Below are 18087 nucleotides of genomic sequence, written 5' to 3'. Positions count from 1 at the left end.
ATATATATATCACCCACACACATTTAAATAGTATTCATGAATTTTTTTTTTTTTAACGTAGCATGTTATAAATATCAACAACATATTCCTTCACAAGATTGTTTTTAGCAAGTAATATTAAATTTACATCATGAAAAGGAATTCACATCTTAATATGATGAACTAATAATGATCATGCAACTATCTTCTTGACCTAATAATTTTTTCTAAAAATTGTCTATATCCTTTTTATCGCTTATGACTCCTTTAATATTAAATTTCCATGACTCTCTACTCATTTTTAAGGAGATCCTGTTTAGATAAAATATCATGTAGTCTATACTCTTCATGTGCATAATACATTTTAGATGTGCTACAAATATTCTGGCAAATGAAAAACTTCTGGTTAAGTTTCCTTAGGTTTTTAATTATTAAATTCAAGAACTTTTTTCATATAAATATGTTGTGTGATTGTTTAAATCCAAAGAACAATACTTTATATATAATTTATATGATCTAAACTTAAGTGATTATTATTTATTATTTTTCAATAAAATTAATCTAAAAGTTTATACCAAAATTGTGCAACGCACGGGAATAATGCTAGTATATTATAAAAGTTGAATCTCTACAGCTGGTGTATGCACAAAATAGTGACACATGTTTCTTTGATAATGCAAGAGACATTGACACACCTCCAACGCGATGTGTTAGACAACTATTTTTACAGGTGAATATTGTCACATCACATGGTAAAAAACTATTGGCATATGTCAATATTTTTGTCATGTGTTACCAATCTATTAGGGGTGTGCAAAAAACCGACAAACCAAAAAAATCAGCCGAAACCAATTGAACCGATGCCAAAATTTCGGTTCGATTTCGGTTTGATTTTTAAAAAACTGAAATTTTTGGTTTCGGTCTCGGTGTTGGATTTTTTACACCGAAACTGAACCGAACCGACCGAAATATATATATATATATATGTAATTTTAAAACATAACAGATCAGTGGCCTAGTGGTATTTAATTCTTTAAAACCCTAGAGTGTATAATGACAGAAATACCCCCTCTTATTTTCTTCCCTTTTCTTTTCTTCAACCGCCCCCTTCTCCAACTCTATCTCTTAATTTTTTCTGTCTCTTTCTACCTTTCTCTCTCGTTCTCATTTCAATTGACACACACACACACACACAGAGCAAAATGGAAGAAGAAGCTTTCTCAAGCTTTCTTCACTCAAATTCTTCGGTCTCTCTGACTCTCTCTCTCTCTCTCTCTCTCTCTCTCTCTCTCTCTCTCTCTCTCTTCAAGTTTCATCTCTTCACTTCAGATTGATGAAGACGAGATCTCTACTTCCCTTTTCTTTCGAATATCTGAGATTCTCATATAATCGGTGTTTTTTTTTACACTTTAGGCTGTGTTTGATTTGTTTTGTTTATACTGTTATTTATCGATTCTGAGTGTGATTTTATATGCTTTGAACCCTCTCTCTTTTTTTGTATTTTGGGTTTTGTTTAATACTAAATCAATGCTATTTTCTGTGAATCTGTGATTGTGATTTCAAGTTGTTATTTTATTATTGAAAAATCGATAACCTCATGTGATGTTGAGTTGTATTTTTCTTTTTGTGACTATGAATCTGTGATGTTGACTGAAACCAAACACCGACTGAAACCGAAACAAACCGAAATTGACAGTGTTTCAACTATTTCGATCGGTTTCGGTTGACAACTTTGGAAACCGAAAATTTCGGTTTCAATTGGCCAGTTAAAAAAAAATGACCGAAACCAAACCAAAACACCCCTACAATTTATAATAAAGAAACTTAAATCTACACTATAAACTCCAAAATCTACACTATAAACTCCATAATCTATGAGTTCCAACTAACTCAACTGATAAAGTCTCTGATAGTTGTATAAGAGATATGAGGTTCAATCCCCGCCTATACAAAAACTAATTGGTGTCTTGGTCTGATGATAAAGAGTTATCATCAGAAGCAAACGTCATAGGTTGAATCTCTCTCTCTCTCTCTCTCTCTCTCTCTCTCTCTCAAAAAAAAAAAAACCCTCCATAATCTAATTTCATAATAATTATCCACTAAAAGCTCCATAAATTGCTTCATAAATATTTCCATTCTTATTTCTTAGCAACCTAAAAGGTTTTTTTTGAAAAATGGCAAGTTACTAACCTAAAAAGACATGATTTCTAAAAAGGAATATTTAATCACTTGATTTGCTATCAAAAAATGTGGTGAAGAATCTCTTTTGGGGGGGGAGGGGGGAATACGTGGTGAAGAATCTGAAGTGCTAAATGTTAGGTTCTAAGACCTTAAGGACTAATGTATTAGAACTTCAATATGTATTATGTTGGTAAATCATGATCAAAATATTTAGTCTAGGTTTAGACTTGCTCAAAGTTTGGTTTAATGTAAGTTTGGAACCAAGTAATTGCAGGAAATTAATTTTCTATTTCTACAATGCTCGATTGATTGAAAAATAGACTCGATCAATCGAGAATCGTGGATCAGGAAATTTTTGCAGAATTTTAAGTTCGGCCCAATAGTAATTTAAGCCCAAAAAGGATTAGGGTTTCAGATCTACTTTGTCTAGTATATAAAGGAAACCCTAAGCACGTTTTTAAGAGACTTTTAAGAGAGAGAAGAGTGTGCCTCGTTTGTAGATCTAAGGTTTTGTATCCAAAACCTCTCTAGAGTCTTTTTGTTTGTACTATGTGTTGAACCTCTTATGAGATCTAGAGGTGTTTACCTTCATACACACTTAGGGTTATCAAGATCAAGATTTATGTCAAGAACTTGGTGATCGTTTTAGTTGCTGCATAAAGAACATTTAAGAAGATCAAGATTCACGAGTAGGAGAACTTGTGGTTGTTGTAGATTAAAGAAAGAAGTAGTTCATGGATTCGGAGCTATCATGGGGTCGTGGTAGTAAGTTTTCTACTCGAGGTAGCAATAGAATGTTCGTGGTCTAAGTTCTATTGTACAAACTTCAATTCTTTCATAGAGGATTTTTTTTTTTTTTTTTTTACCTTGAGGATAGCTATGTTAAATCCTCCCTAGGTTTTTTACTGGTTTGGTTTTTCTAGGTCATCAGATCTTTGTGTTCTTTATATTTTTCGCTACTTTAAATGATATGATTGTTATTGTTTTAACCTAGATCTGAATAATAAACCTAAGTATTCACTTGGTTAATTAATTAGGTAAAACAATCTAATTTACAGGGATCTAAAACTTAACAAGTGATATCAGAGCGGGTTAGCTCTAGTGTTTAGATCTTTGGATCTAAGAGTTGATCCTTGATTCCTGTTATCATGGATAATTTGAAGTGTATGCATGTTATATACTTGGGACATGAGAAGTCAAGATATGTTGTGGTTACTTCTTTGGATATATCTCATTCTCCCTCTGCATTTATGGTAGGTATTCCAAGCTTTGCCCAAATACCTAGGCTAGGCATGCCACTTTTGTAGAATACATATGTCAACTGACTCAACTTCAGAATAAGACAAGGGAAGAAGTTAATGGATGCATCTGGTATTCTATTTTCAAGACTTATGTAAATAAGTGTTTTTAAAGCAATAGTTAATAAATCATATTAAAAAAAATTTTGATACCATTTTTATGAAAAATATAAAAAAGTTGTATAAAAAAATTGCTATATCATTTTTTCATAAAATATTTTTGAAAATAGCTTCCAAATTATTGCCCTTTGTACATTTGTTAACATATCTCAATATGAAAATATATTAGTTCTATTTCTGAGGTCAGAGTTATGGGTTTTTTTATTCAATATGCTAGCAGATTTTAAGCATAAACCTCCATTGAATTCCATAAATTTTTCAAGATGCATACACGTTAGGGGTGTAATCAGTTCAGTTTGGTCGGTTTGAAGTGCGATTTTTCCACCGAACCAAAATTTCAGTTTTAATAAATTTGGCACCGACATCGAACCGAAAAGGAGGAACACCGACACCGAACTGACTGGATTTCAATCGGTTCGGTCGATTTTCGGTTGCTTCCAATTCTTAGAAAAAAACAGATCAAAGACCACAAAAAAAAAAAAAGAAGCCTATTTCTCTTTACTTTCCCACATTTTCTCAGCACCTGTACACCAAGCAAACAAAAAAAATCAAAATCAAAATCATGTATATAATTAGAAAACATACCAAAATAAGAAAAAAAAAAAAAAAAATATATATATATATATATATATATATATATATATATATTTCCTTTGCTTTCTCATGTTTTCTCACCACCCAAGCACCAAGCACCAAGCAAACACACCAAAAAAAAAAAAAAAAGAGAACGGAGAAGAAGCACTGAAGTAGCGTGAGAGAGAGGCTAGCATAGGGAGGCGGTGGCAGAGGCAGAGACTGTGAGAGAGAGGGACTGAAGAGTGGAGTGTGCTACTGTTTGTGAGAGGAAGTACCGGTCGGCGCAATGGAGGGGGTTCGGGTGATCAGAAATCTTTAGTGCAAATCTTTTATGATGTGTGAGTAATTTCTAGAGAAAGCTGAAGATTAAAGGTAAGTGAGGGAATGACAACATTAAATTAAAGCCCAAAAGATTGCCGAAGGGAACTAAATCCATAGAACTTCCCTTCAACTACACGTTTCCATAAAGCCACTATGCTTCTTCATGCTCATCTCACTCGCTCGATCCCTTCCTGTTGCCATGCCTCTACTTGATTAAGATCACGGTTTATACCGATCCATGTCTATTTTACCTTTTCTTCTACCTGGAAAGCTCAAGGGACCAAAGTTATTAGGGCATTGTGAATCAATGTATGGGCTTAGGGACCAAACTTAGGCAGACCAACAAACTTTGGCGTCAAATAAGCGAGCTTATTTGCTTAGTGAAGTCACTTTTTGTCTCGCTTTTAAACAAATAAGCTGCCCCAAATGCACATACAAATACATTTTGAAGGGTAAAAGCCATGATCCTTCCACTTAACATTTACAAACCATCTGCATATATATAACAAAACCCCGTATTTCAAGCAAGAAGATCAACTTCATCATAGTCCAGAGGAACCACATCTAATCTCATCATACTCCTACACTGATCTGGAATAGGTGCACCTGCATGTATACATTGCCCATTCAGATCTCTAACACGTTGCCAAACATAATTAGGATATATAAGATCATATTTTGTCACTTCTTATTAAATATCTTGTAGATATTCTTGTAGATATTTGCGTTTTCTTGTAGTCTTGTAGATATCAGTGAGTCTTGTAGCTATCTGTCACAGCATATAGATATTAGTTTAGTTTAGTAGTTTTATATTGTAGTTTGTAAATAGAATGTTAAGCTACATGCCACTTGTCATGTTTGTATTGGCTGACTTGGGATTGAATATTCTTAGTCAAATTGGTTACTCTGTTTCTGTTATATATAAAGAAACAGAGTCAGATATTTATAATACACACGAAATCATTTTTCTCAAAGCTCCAGAATGTTCATTCTTTTTATCTGCATGCCTTCACGTCTCTGCATGCTTTCCACCATTGTTGAACCTTCTTCGAGCTTGCATTTTTTATTTCAACATGGTACCAGAGCTTTGAACTAGCTCAGAGAATCGTTCAAGTCTGGTATTCTCTGATTCTTCCTAGTTCAATTTTGTTTTCTTTTGATTTCTTGGTGCTTCTTTCAGATCAATTAGAAATTTTCGTCATTGTGTTTCAGATTGATTCTTACACTAAGTTCATCATCTTCTAGATCTTGATTTCTTTAGCATATTGAAATCTAGATTCCCCTCTTCATAATTGGAAATTAATTTCTTTCAATCTTAGGGTTTCAATTCCCAATTTGTAGTGAGTTCATTAAGATTGTAAATTGAATCTTGATTTGATCTGACATTACATTGTATCACAATGGTCATTACTTGTTCCTTGAAGATTTTTCTCTAAAAGGACAATTCTTGATTTTTTGTTTGCTAAATCCTATTTGGGACTCTAAATCTTCAATCAAGTTTCATCTTTTTCTTGATAAACATTGCATTAAGTATGACTGAAAGTAGTTCCAGTGCTACCGCTCCAACTGTTCAGCCTTGGGAAAATTCCTTTAGCCCCTATTTTCTATCCAGTGGTGATAATATTGGTATTTCATTGGTGGTTCAACCTCTCACTGAAGAGAATTATAGCACCTGGAGTAGGGCAATCCTCATTTCTCTAGATGCCAAGACCAAACTAGGATTCATTGATGGTTCTATTCCCAAACCTCAATCTGTTGATCATCCCTATTACAGAGCTTGGTGTAAATGTAACAGCACAGTCTTGGCTTGGTTGTTTAATTCTGTCATCAAGGATTTACAACCAAGCATATTCTATTTCAAGACTGCCAGAGATGTGTGGATTGACTTACAGTTCAGATTTGGACAAGGCAATGGCCCTAGGATCTTTGAGTTGAGAAAGGAGATCAGTTCTTTGACTCAAGACAATTTAACCATCAATGCATATTACACCAAATTTAAGGGACTTTGGGATGAATTTTCCAATTATAGGACATGTACCTGTGGTCATTAAGTGGAGGAGTGTACTATGTCTTTTCTGATGGGGTTGAATGAGACTTATGCAGCTGTCAGAGGACAGATTCTGATTATGGATCCTGTGCCTCCCTTGAGCAAGATGTTTTCTCTTATACTTTAAGATGAGAAGCAAAGGAAGGTTGGTGCTGCCAAGAAAATGAAGCTTGACATAGCAGCTGCTTTGGCATCAGCATTAGCAGCAAAGAATGTCAAGAACTTCAAGAAAGGTAGGCCACAATGTACTCATTGTGGTGCAATGGGTCATGTGGTTGACAAATGCTATAGTTGCATGGATACCCTCTTAGCTATAAGTTCAAGACTAATAAAGGCCAGGCTGTAGCTACTTTACCACCATTTGCCAACAATGTTATTGCTTCTGAAGATGATGCAAGTGAAGCTGTTAACCTTACTAAGTCAGAATATCAGCAGTTACTTGGTTTGTTGAACTCCAACTGCCATTTTGGTACTCAAGGACCTTCAGAGGGAGCTGCAGATACCCATCAGGTTGCAAATATCATCACTCAGCCTTTAGTTAATCTTCAAGGACATGAGATATCAGGTATATGGTCTTTCCCCTCTCTTGAATACTCAATTTTCTCTTCTTCCGTCAGTACTTCTCATATTCAGTCCACTGATTGGATCCTTGACAATGGAGCCACTGATCATATGGTTCATTCTTTAGCATTTTTCACTTCAATCACTTCTATGGTACAAATTTCTGTTAGGCTTCATAATGGAGACATGGCTAAGGTTACACATATTGGAACTGTGCAACTATCTTCTACCTTAGTTCTTGACAATGTGCTTTGCAATTTTAGTTTTTGCTTTAATCTGATTTCCATTAGTAAACTGACCTAACATCCTTCTTGTTGTTGCATTTTTCTTTCACAATACTGTTTCATTCAGGACTTAAAGCCTTGGAAGATGATTGAGTTGGGTAGAAATCAAGGTGGATTATACACATTGCAAAGCAACTTGCTAGATAGTTTGCCATCATGTGTTTCCAATGCTCTTTCCAAGCTCACCTTCTTTTCCTACTGTAACAGCTCTTAATTCTTGTGATGTGAATTCTGTTGATACTACTAGTCTATGGCATTGTAGATTAGGTCATCCCTCTGCCAAAAGACTTGATTTGTTACAATATGTTGTACCTACCATCATTTCTTGCAATAATAAGAACTTTGATTGTTCTATTTGTCCATTAGCTAAGCAAAAGAGATTGTCTTTTCCTATTTCTACTTCTCATTCATCTGTATATTTTGATTTAATACATGTTGATATCTGGGGCCCTTACTCCACACCTTCCCTAAATGGTTCTAGGTATTTTCTTACCTTAGTGGATGACTATAGTAGGTGCACTTGGGTGTTTCTGATGAAATACAAGTCAAAGGCTTCATCCTTGATTCAATCATTTTATAATCTCATTCTTACTCAATTTAAACTTCCTATAAAGGTCATTAGATCAGATAATGGACCTGAATTTGCTTTGAATTCCTTTTATGATTCTAAAGGAATTATACACCAACTGTCTTGTGTAGAAACACCTCAACAAAATCCAGTTGTTGAGAGGAAACACCGACATCTTCTTACTGTGGCTAGAGCTTTGAGATTTCAAGCTAATTTGCCTCTTAAATTCTGGGGTGATTGTGTTCTCACTTCCACTTATTTGAATAATAGAACACCTAGTCCACTTCTTCAAAATCTCACTCCTTATGAAAAAATGTTAGGGCATTCACCTTCCTATGGTCATTTAAGAATTTTTGGTTGTTTGTGTTTTGTGTCAACCTTATCTAGAGATAGAAAAAAGTTTGATGCCAGGGCTAAGCCTTGTATATTCCTTGGTTATCCTTTTGGTACTAAGGGCTATAAGGTCTATGATTTGGCTACTAAATCCTGTTTTGTCTCTAGAGATGTTGTCTTCAAGGAAACTATTTTTCCTTTTAAACATTGGTTGTCACATCCTAAGTCAGCTTCTTTGCCTTCCTGCCCTTCCATGTTTCTTGCTCAACCTGTTATTCCAGAGTCTAGTCCCTCTTTTCCTACTGCAGAATTCACACCTTCCTCATCTTCAGATCTGGCTGTTCCACCTGATGAGTTTCCTGACCTTGTTCACCCTATTTCTACCTCTTCTAATTCAGCTTGTGATGTTCCTCCTCTTATTCAACCTATTAGGTAGTAATCTGTTAGGCAGTCCACTAGAATCAGGAAAACCCCTAGTTATCTTCAAGACTATCATTGCAACTTGGCTTCTGTACATGTGTCTGCCACAGTTTCTCTTCCTCAATCAAATGATTCCACTGCTTCTGGTGATACAGGTATTCTTTACCCTCTTGCTTCAACTCTTTCCTATGCCAAACTTTCTTCTTCTCATAAATCCTTTGCCCTAGCTTTAACTATTGCTAAGGAACTTGATTCTTATGCTCAAGCTTTGCTTGATCCTAAATGGCTTGAAGCTATGAAAGCTGAGATTGATGCACTTCAGGCTTACCATACTTAGGTTATGTGCAAACTTCCTATTGGTAAGGTGCCAATTGGCTTTAAATGGGTTTATAAAATCAAGTTGAAAGCTGATGGTTCTATAGAGAGGTATAAGGCTAGATTAGTGGCCAAATGTTTTACACAAACTGAGAGTATAGACTTTTATGAGACCTTTTCTCCTGTGGTCAAGTTTGTTACTGTCAAAACCCTTTTGGCTCTTGCTACTGTTCATGGTTGGCATCTCACTCAATTAGATGTCAACAATGCATTCCTACATGGGGACTTAGATGAGGAGGTTTACATGCTTCCTCCACTTGGTTTTGGCAGCAAGTGGGATGTTTGTAGACTTACAAAGTCTCTTTATGGACTTACATAAGCAAGCAAACAATGGTTTGCAAAGTTATCTTCTATAATTGTGGATCAAGGTTTTGTTCAATCCAAGGCAGATTACTCCATTTTTACTAGGATTAAGGGAGGTTCTATGATCATCATATTTGTTTATGTTGATGATATTCTTATTGCCAGTAATGATGTGGAAGCTGTGAATGTGTTTAACCAATTTCTAGACAGTAAGTTTAAGCTCAAAGATTTGGGAACCTTGAAGTATTTCCTAGGTCTTGAGGTAGCAAGAACTTCAAATGGAATTTCCTTATGTCAAAGAAAATACACTTTTGAGTTGCTGTGTAATGCTGGTATGTTAGCTTGTAAGCCTTCCAACACTCCTATGGACCAATCAGCCAAGTTCAGCAGTTTAGTTGGTCAGGCAGTCCCTGATGCTTCATTGCATAGAAGGTTAATAGGGAGACTTCTCTATTTGACACTAACTAGACCTGACATTTCCTATTCAGTCCACAAATTGAGTCAATTTATGAGCTCACCCAAAGTACCTCATCTTCAAGTTACTTATAGAATACTCACGTATTTGAAGAAAACACCAGGTCAAGGGCTGTTCCTGTCTGCAAGATCAGAATTGCAGTTGAAGTCCTACTGTGATGCTGACTGGGCAACTTGCCCTGACACCAGAAGTTCAATCACAGGGTTTTGTGTGTTTTTAGGAGATTCACTGATTTCTTGGAAGAGTAAAAAGCAGCAAGTAGTGTCAAGATCATCTGCTGAATCAGAGTATAGGTCAATGGCAACAGTCACTAGTGAGGTGGTTTGGCTCATTGCATTGATCAAAACATTTGGTTTAAATCACACTCAACCTGCCTTTCTCTATTGTGACAGTAAAGCAGCCTTCTATATTGCTGCCAATCCTGTGTATCATGAACGAACGAAGCATATTGAAATAGATTGCCGTTTCATTCGAGAAAAGATTGAAGATGGAGTTATTAAAACCTTTCATGTTCCTACACGGCACCAGGTTGCAGATTTCTTTACTAAAGCTTTAGGTCAGAAACAGTTCTCTCACTTGCTTTCCAAGATGAACCTAATTAACATATACGGTTCATCTTGAGGGGGAGTATTAAATATCTTATAGATATTCTTGTAGATATTTGAGTCTTCTTGTAGTCTTGTAGATATCTGTGAGTCTTGTAGCTATCTGTCATAGCATATAGATATTAGTTTAGTTTAGTAGTTTTATATTGTAGTTTGTAAATAGAATGTTAAGCTACATGCCACTTGTCATATTTGAATTGGCTGACTTGGGATTGAATATTCTTAGTCAAATTGGTTACTCTGTTTCTGTTATATATAAAGAAACAGAGTCAAATATTTATAATACACATGAAATCATTTTTCTCAAAGCTCCAGAATGTTCATTCTTTCTATTTGCATGCCTTCACGTCTCTGCATGCTTTCTGCCATTGCTAAACCTTCTTCGAGCTTGCATTTTTTATTTCAACACTTCTTGCCATGCATGCGAACGATTACGAGAACAGTGCTTTGGTGCCATGCATGAACAAGTCAGCACATTGTACTTCTCCATCTCAAATTCTTCCCTTCGTCATCATTCGACTGATCCAGAGGATTTACAAGGATTCTACTAAATTGAATTTTTCTTCATTTCCTCAATGTTGGTCCCAAAATTGGAATCTAGTACAGGATCAACATTATTCTCAGAAGATAAGTTTCTCACTGGCCCTTTTTTGTTTGACACTAATTCGAAATCTACAATCCCTCCTTCAATACTGTGTACAGGTTTCTTCTCCTTTTAGGGTACTTTTCAAGGTCAAGACCAGCTTGTATTCAGAGCTCTACAAGCGTAGGGATTCGCAGTACACTATACTTGTCAACATGCTCAAACCTTGGTTTACCAACACGATCACAAAGGTGAAAGCATTTGGGGAAAAATATCAACAATTTCCTATCTTAAATTGATTCGTTCACCTGGAAATGAACTAGTAAATATGTTAGTCAAACTTTAGCAAGAAACCAACTTCTTTTTTTTTTTCAAAATTTTAACTAGTCATCTTTTAAGAGATGTGACAAATTTTTAAATTTATGTATTATATAAGTTTATAATTTTAGATTTTTTTTTTCAAATATAAGTATAATGTTTATATTATTGAAACTTGAATTTTAAGGTCATATTTTGAATATTTATCATTTTTATTACTTTTTAGAGTCATATCTCTAATTTCTAATGTCTATTTTGTTTGTATTTATTGACCAAAAACTAATTTTTTTTGCCTAAATATAGAATAAAATATCATAATTTTTAACCCAAAAAGTTTTAATTTTTGAGCCCAAAACTGAAAAGACAATCTATAAAAAGAACCAATTTAATGCTCAATTAGTCCAAAATAGATAAAATTGGATTAAAGTGGATCAAATTGGACCAAAATAGACTAACTGGGACCTAATGGACTATATTGAATCGAATGGACAGAAATAGACTGAATAGATGGAAGTGGACTAATGTAGACTGAATGGACCGATTAGACCAAAATAGACAGAAGTTGACCGACATGGACAGGTCGACCGAATGGACCAAAGTGGATCGAATGAGACCTAAGTAGAAAGAATGGGACCTAATAAACCGAATAGACCAAAATGGACTAAATAGACCGAAATAGACCGAGTTGACCAAAATATATCAAAATGGACCAAAATGCTACATTGATATGGGTCAAAAAGAGCATAACAATAATAAATACTACAATTTAGTTTTTAGATATTATACAATATAGATTTGTAAGACTTATATGTAATAAATAAAAAAATTACTAGCGAAAGTATAATTAAAAAAAAAAAAAGGAATTTTTTTATTATGTAGGTGATGTGAAACTAACCAATCATGTCACTTTGTAAACTTTTTACTAAGTAAAAGATATCATTAAATTTCTTTTTATTATTCAAAATTTAAATAAAAACTTTCATAAGATGCATTATTTAAAAGATCTTATTGTTTGATTAATATTAATTTTTTTAAAAAATGCTTAAGTACTTCATGTATTAATAGATTTGAAAAAAAAAATTAAATTAACTAATTTAGTAATTTATTAATAAATCTTACAATTGATCTGGACTGGATGGATCAAAATGCTACAGTGATGCGGTTCAAAAACATGTGTAGTAACAATAAATACTACATGCAATTGAGCTTTTAGATATTATATATTATATAGATAGATTTTATAATTATTTTTATTATTATTGTTTTAAATATGCTATATCTTTATTGCTATTTTATCCTCAGGTTATGTTTATTACTATAAAAATAATTTCATGACAAAAATATGATTGTTAACTTATTCTATAAATATTTGTTTCCATAAAGCCACATGCAGTGCTAATAAGAATGACACTTGTAACTTGGTACTCATAACATGTGAAAGTTTAGTAACCATGGTATGTGTGTCATGACGAAAACATCATCTGCTGTCAAAAAATTGAACACTTTGTCAAGAAAATGACAAACTAAAAGACACTTGTCACATTGCATGAAAGATTGAGTAGTTAATTTCTACAAAACTACCCCCTTCCTTGCTTTGTGGGATAGTTATGGGCTGGGGATAACAACCAAGCACATCAAAGCGAACTTCTTCAAGGCAACATGCATAGGCATCGGGTTGTTCTTTTAGTAGGATTAGTTTAAGAGAAATCTTCTTGTATGCCATTTAGTGATCTTCAACATTTAATATATCACAGTGATTTCGATTAGTTTTAATTAAGCTTTATCAAGATTGTGTTCTTTGATTTAGTTCACGTAAATTTAATCAAGCCTTAGTTGTTAGCAATGCTACATACAGAAAGCAATACACAAACCATTTCACAACAATTGAATTAATAAGTTTTTATGAGTTGTCATTTAACCTCATTATTGACATCATTTTTTTTTTGGTCAACTTTTTGTGCCTATTGAATTTCTTGGATATTAACTGATTTTTTGTATTTTGAAAAATTATAAATTGTATATCTTTTCTTTTACTCTTAAAATGGTCTAAAAAAATTAAGTGATACTAAAAATATTACAAATTTTACTGCATAGATCTTACAAATTGATGTGTAACCAAATAGTAATCTCATGCATCTCATACAACATACATATATAAATAGTAAAACTAAACATACATATAGGCTTTTGGCTAAACAAAAGTGTAGGGGTGTCAATTCAAGTTAGTATGTCGGGTTTGTGTCGTGTCGAGGTAGGGGTATTCGACTAAATGACTCAACCCTAACTCGACCCACTTAATAATCGTGTCATAATCCTTCAACCCTAACCTGACCTGTTAATAAGGCGGATTGACCTGACCCAATCCATTTGACACGCTTAATAAACGAGTCGTGTTGGATTGACACGAATGTAACACAACTCATTTCAACCTGCATAATATTAAATATAACATCTATCTAGAAGAAAAAAAAAATTTACATCCCAAAAAGCAGTGCATACACTTCAAGTCTTCAACCCACATTCAAAATAATATAATTCAACAAAAATGTAACATTCATCTAGAAATAAGTTCTTTACACTCCAAAAGAACTGCATACACTTCAACCCAAATTCAAAATAACAAAGTTTAACAAAAATAAAATAACATAGTTCAACAAAAATATAATATCTTTGGAACTCGCCAAATGCTAAGTATCAATATTGAAAGAATTTGAGCAAACAGTAGACTAATCGTGACTATGACCACGATTATCATCCATAGATTCTTTGTTGATGTCCAAATTCATAACATCTTCCATAAGCTCATCCAATTTTATTTGTGCAAGTTCTATGCCAAAAAAAAAAAAATGTATAAGTAGTTCTAGGGTATGAAAGTTTCAATTTCCAATTATATCCTTTGTAAATTTTTGTAACTGCCCACTTTTCTTTTTAAATTTAAAATATTTGTTGGATATAAAAATTATTTGACAAATCTAAAATAAAATAAATATTTATTTATATTACGAGTTAAACGAGTTGTGTTAAGTGGGTCATTTCAAGTTGACAAAAATGAATTGGCATGTCAAACGTGTTTATTGCGGGTTACGTGAGTTGACCCGCTTATGACACGTTTCTTATCGTGTCGCTTTTGGGTCGACCCGTTTATAACCCAAACCTATTAAGGTCCAACCCTAACCCGAAAAAACCTGTGTCGAGTTCGTGTTGTATTCGCGGGTTGAGTCGAACATTGACACCCCTACAAAAGCATCCCGTACAAAACACTCATAAACAAAAGAAGGGTAATTGGACTATTCAATAACTCGTTTCATTTGATATTTGCTCTTCTGTGCAAAAATATCTACACATGTTGCCTCATGGCAAACGTGATATGGGAGCATTATTCATGGTTGGCAAAGTAATTCGCGACTCTCATAAAAAAAAAAAAAAAAAAGTAATTCGCGACAATCCACAACAAGGGAAAATAAAACAACAGAGAAGCTTAATGAGGTTAGCAAGGGTGTCAGTAATTAAATTCTAATATAAATGGTCTCGAGACCAAAGATTCTAGGCCATATCTTGCCCCAAATAAAAAGGCCAAGATTCTGGGTCATATCTAGTCCCAAATAAGTTCTAAAAACTGTTTCAGTACTCATTTTAATTTGACTTTTCGGAATGGAATATTTTAGCACCAGCCAATTCTGGTGTACCTACACGCACACACACGCACACATATATATATATATATATATATACATATTTATTTATTTATTTATTAGGTGTTACGCTCATCAAAAAGATATTAGTAATAATAATAGTAATTAAATTGTTAATCTAATTCTGGTTCAAAAGAAACTTTTTAAAGTTATTTGATTGGGTATAACTATAAAAGAGGATAAAAGTCTTTTTTTTTTAATTAAAAAAATAAGTAGGTAATTTTTTTGTTGATTTATTTATTTTTTTGACAAATGAGAGTCAAGAATTCTTCGAGTCTATACTATTTTTTTGGATGTATGCAATTAATCTCCCGTCCTACAAGCATTGACAAGAATCTCATGTGAGTTACCTTAGGATATTGACAAGAAGCTTCAAAGCCAGCTCTCATCAATATAATGAGACCTTAACAACGATGTAATACGTTTATAAACCATGAACCTTCCAAAAAACTTTCTTTTCACTAATTACCACCATCCCAAGTGACTACAACTCTTGAAGAAACTTCCTTTTATTTTATTAGTTTTATTTCTCAATTCTTGTGATTCTTTTTTTTATCTCTCCTCTCATGGACCTCCTTATCTCCTCCTTCTTCTTTGTATTTTCTCTCTCTCACCACTCCCTTTGTAACTCTCTCTTCTCGCCTTTTCCTTGTTTTTGTTTTTGTTTGTTTTTGTTTTTTTTTTGGTCTATTTTCCCTACCGCCGTTAAAGACATTGATTTCCTTCTCTTATTATGGTACTCATTCTTTTCTGCACTAATCCAGACATCAACACAGTTAGCATTTAATCTGAAAGTTTCAGAGAAGGAAACAAGGTTACAGGTTTAAGGAAAAGGAACAAATATTTATAACTCTCAAAATATGGCATAACTATCAAATTACATATTTATAAAAAAAATAAAATAAAATAGAAGAAAGATGGTATTTTATTTTATTCCAATATGGTATTTTAGAGTCAGTATTTCATGCGCCTAGCGCATGAGATCAGCCTCACACAAGCAAGTGGCTCCCACGCGTGTGGAGCTCACTTGCCTCACGCATGGGAGATTTTCTGGTATTTACTGAAGGACTATACGTGTAGGTTAATTTGATGAGATATATACTATCAAAATAATTTTATGACAAAAATATGATTGTTACCGGATACTATAAATATTCGTTTCCATAAAGCCACATGCAATGCTAGAAAGAATGCCAATTGTAACTTGGTAGTCATAACATGTGAAAGTTTGGTAAACATGGTATGTGTGTCATGACAAAAACGTCATTTGCTGTCAAGAATTTGGACAAGTGTCAAGAAAGTGACAGATTAAAAGACACTTGTCACATTGCATTAAAGATTGAATATTTATTACTACAAGTAACCACCTCCATCCTTCCTTTGTGGGATAGTTGTGGGCTAGGAATAACAACCAAGCACATCAAAGACAACTTGTTCAAGGCAACATGCATTAGATATAGGGTAGTTCTTTTAGTAGGACTAGTTTAAGAGAAATCTTCTTGTATGCAATTTAGTGATCTTGTGATTTGATTTAGTTCAATTTAATTGTTAGCAGCACAACTTAGGCCATGTCCTAAGGCCCCTACTGAAGAAATATCCCCAAATATGGGATAATAAGAGCAACGCAACGTACAAAAAGCAATACATAAAACATTTCACAACAATTGACTTGACAAGTTTTTACGAATTTTTATCTAGGCTTATTCATAATAAAAAAATTGTCGATTTTTTTGGCTATTGACTTTCTTGGGTATTAAGTGATTTTTTTTGTATTTTAAAAATAAATTGTTATCTTTTCTTTTACTTTTAAGAATGCTTATAAAAAAATTGAGTGATACTAAAAATATTACAAATTTTACTACAAAGATCTTACAAATTGATGTGTCAGCAATCACCAGACATAATCCAAATATCTATTTATTATCTTGTTGAAGTGTCGTCAATCACTTTCATTGCCGTCAATCACTTTCATTGCCAACAACCAACAATCACATTCATTATCACATCAATTTGTAAATTTTTTGTAGTAAAATTTGTAATAGTTTTAGCAATCTTTTCTGGTTACGTTTTCTCAAATTGGTTTTTTGGTTATGTTTTCTCACTCTGTTTCTTGCTTCTCAAATTGGTAGAATATGCACTTCATCAACTTCTTTACTTTGCTCCACCGCCATTGCCTTCTGGTATATATTTTTGGTCATTAATGACTCTCTCCCTAAAACTGTGTCAACAACAACATATAGGGACCTTGTGGAAGCACATGCTCCAAGTGTTCTCTATTGGTTGGTCACCCACTCTGCTACCTTATTTTTACCATAAGACATTTTAGATACAATGTACAACGTGATAATACAAAGAAAACTGTTCGAAGGTTTTGAGAGTAAAAAGTAAAAACGCTAGTGAATTACCTTGGCAAGTCAGTACAAACTCAAGGAGAGATTGGTGCAGACTGCAGAGGAAATCATGAAAAGAGCATTTAACTAATGTGCATATTCGGTTTAGATCTTATCTATATGATGGATTGGGTCAGAGCAACTTTATTGGGTGGGACGGATCATTGGATTTTTTACTATGTGATGCGTATCAAAATTTTACAATATACCTAATGATCATTATGATTTAGAATGACTTCATATAGCTCTTAAAATCCTATTAATTGATTTTGAAAAGGATACTATCACATCATCAACAAGTTAATTAAAATACCATAAAATGATCTTAGGTAAATATTTACATTTTGACGAGTCATAAATCCAATGATGTGTCCTACAAAATAAAGTTGCTCAGGCCTTCTCCAATATATTCTTTCTGTTTTCGTTTCTTTAATTATCATTTTAAACTTTAGAGACGTGAAATCTTCATAAAGAGACTGCTGAGCTACTGAAAAAGAGTAAGGTAAATCCCTTTCACCAAAAATATTGTACTACTTTATTTAGGCTATTAATTTAATTATTTGTTCTCCAAAATGTAAAAACTTTTGAAGAGTACTAGGATTACTTAAGCATTTCCATCATTCCATGACTTTTTATTTTCAAATTGGATGGAAAGCAT

Source organism: Castanea sativa, chromosome 5 (assembly GCF_040712315.1).
Source record: "Castanea sativa cultivar Marrone di Chiusa Pesio chromosome 5, ASM4071231v1".
Lineage (NCBI taxonomy): Eukaryota > Viridiplantae > Streptophyta > Magnoliopsida > Fagales > Fagaceae > Castanea > Castanea sativa.
Note: the sequence above shows the minus strand (reverse complement) of the source record.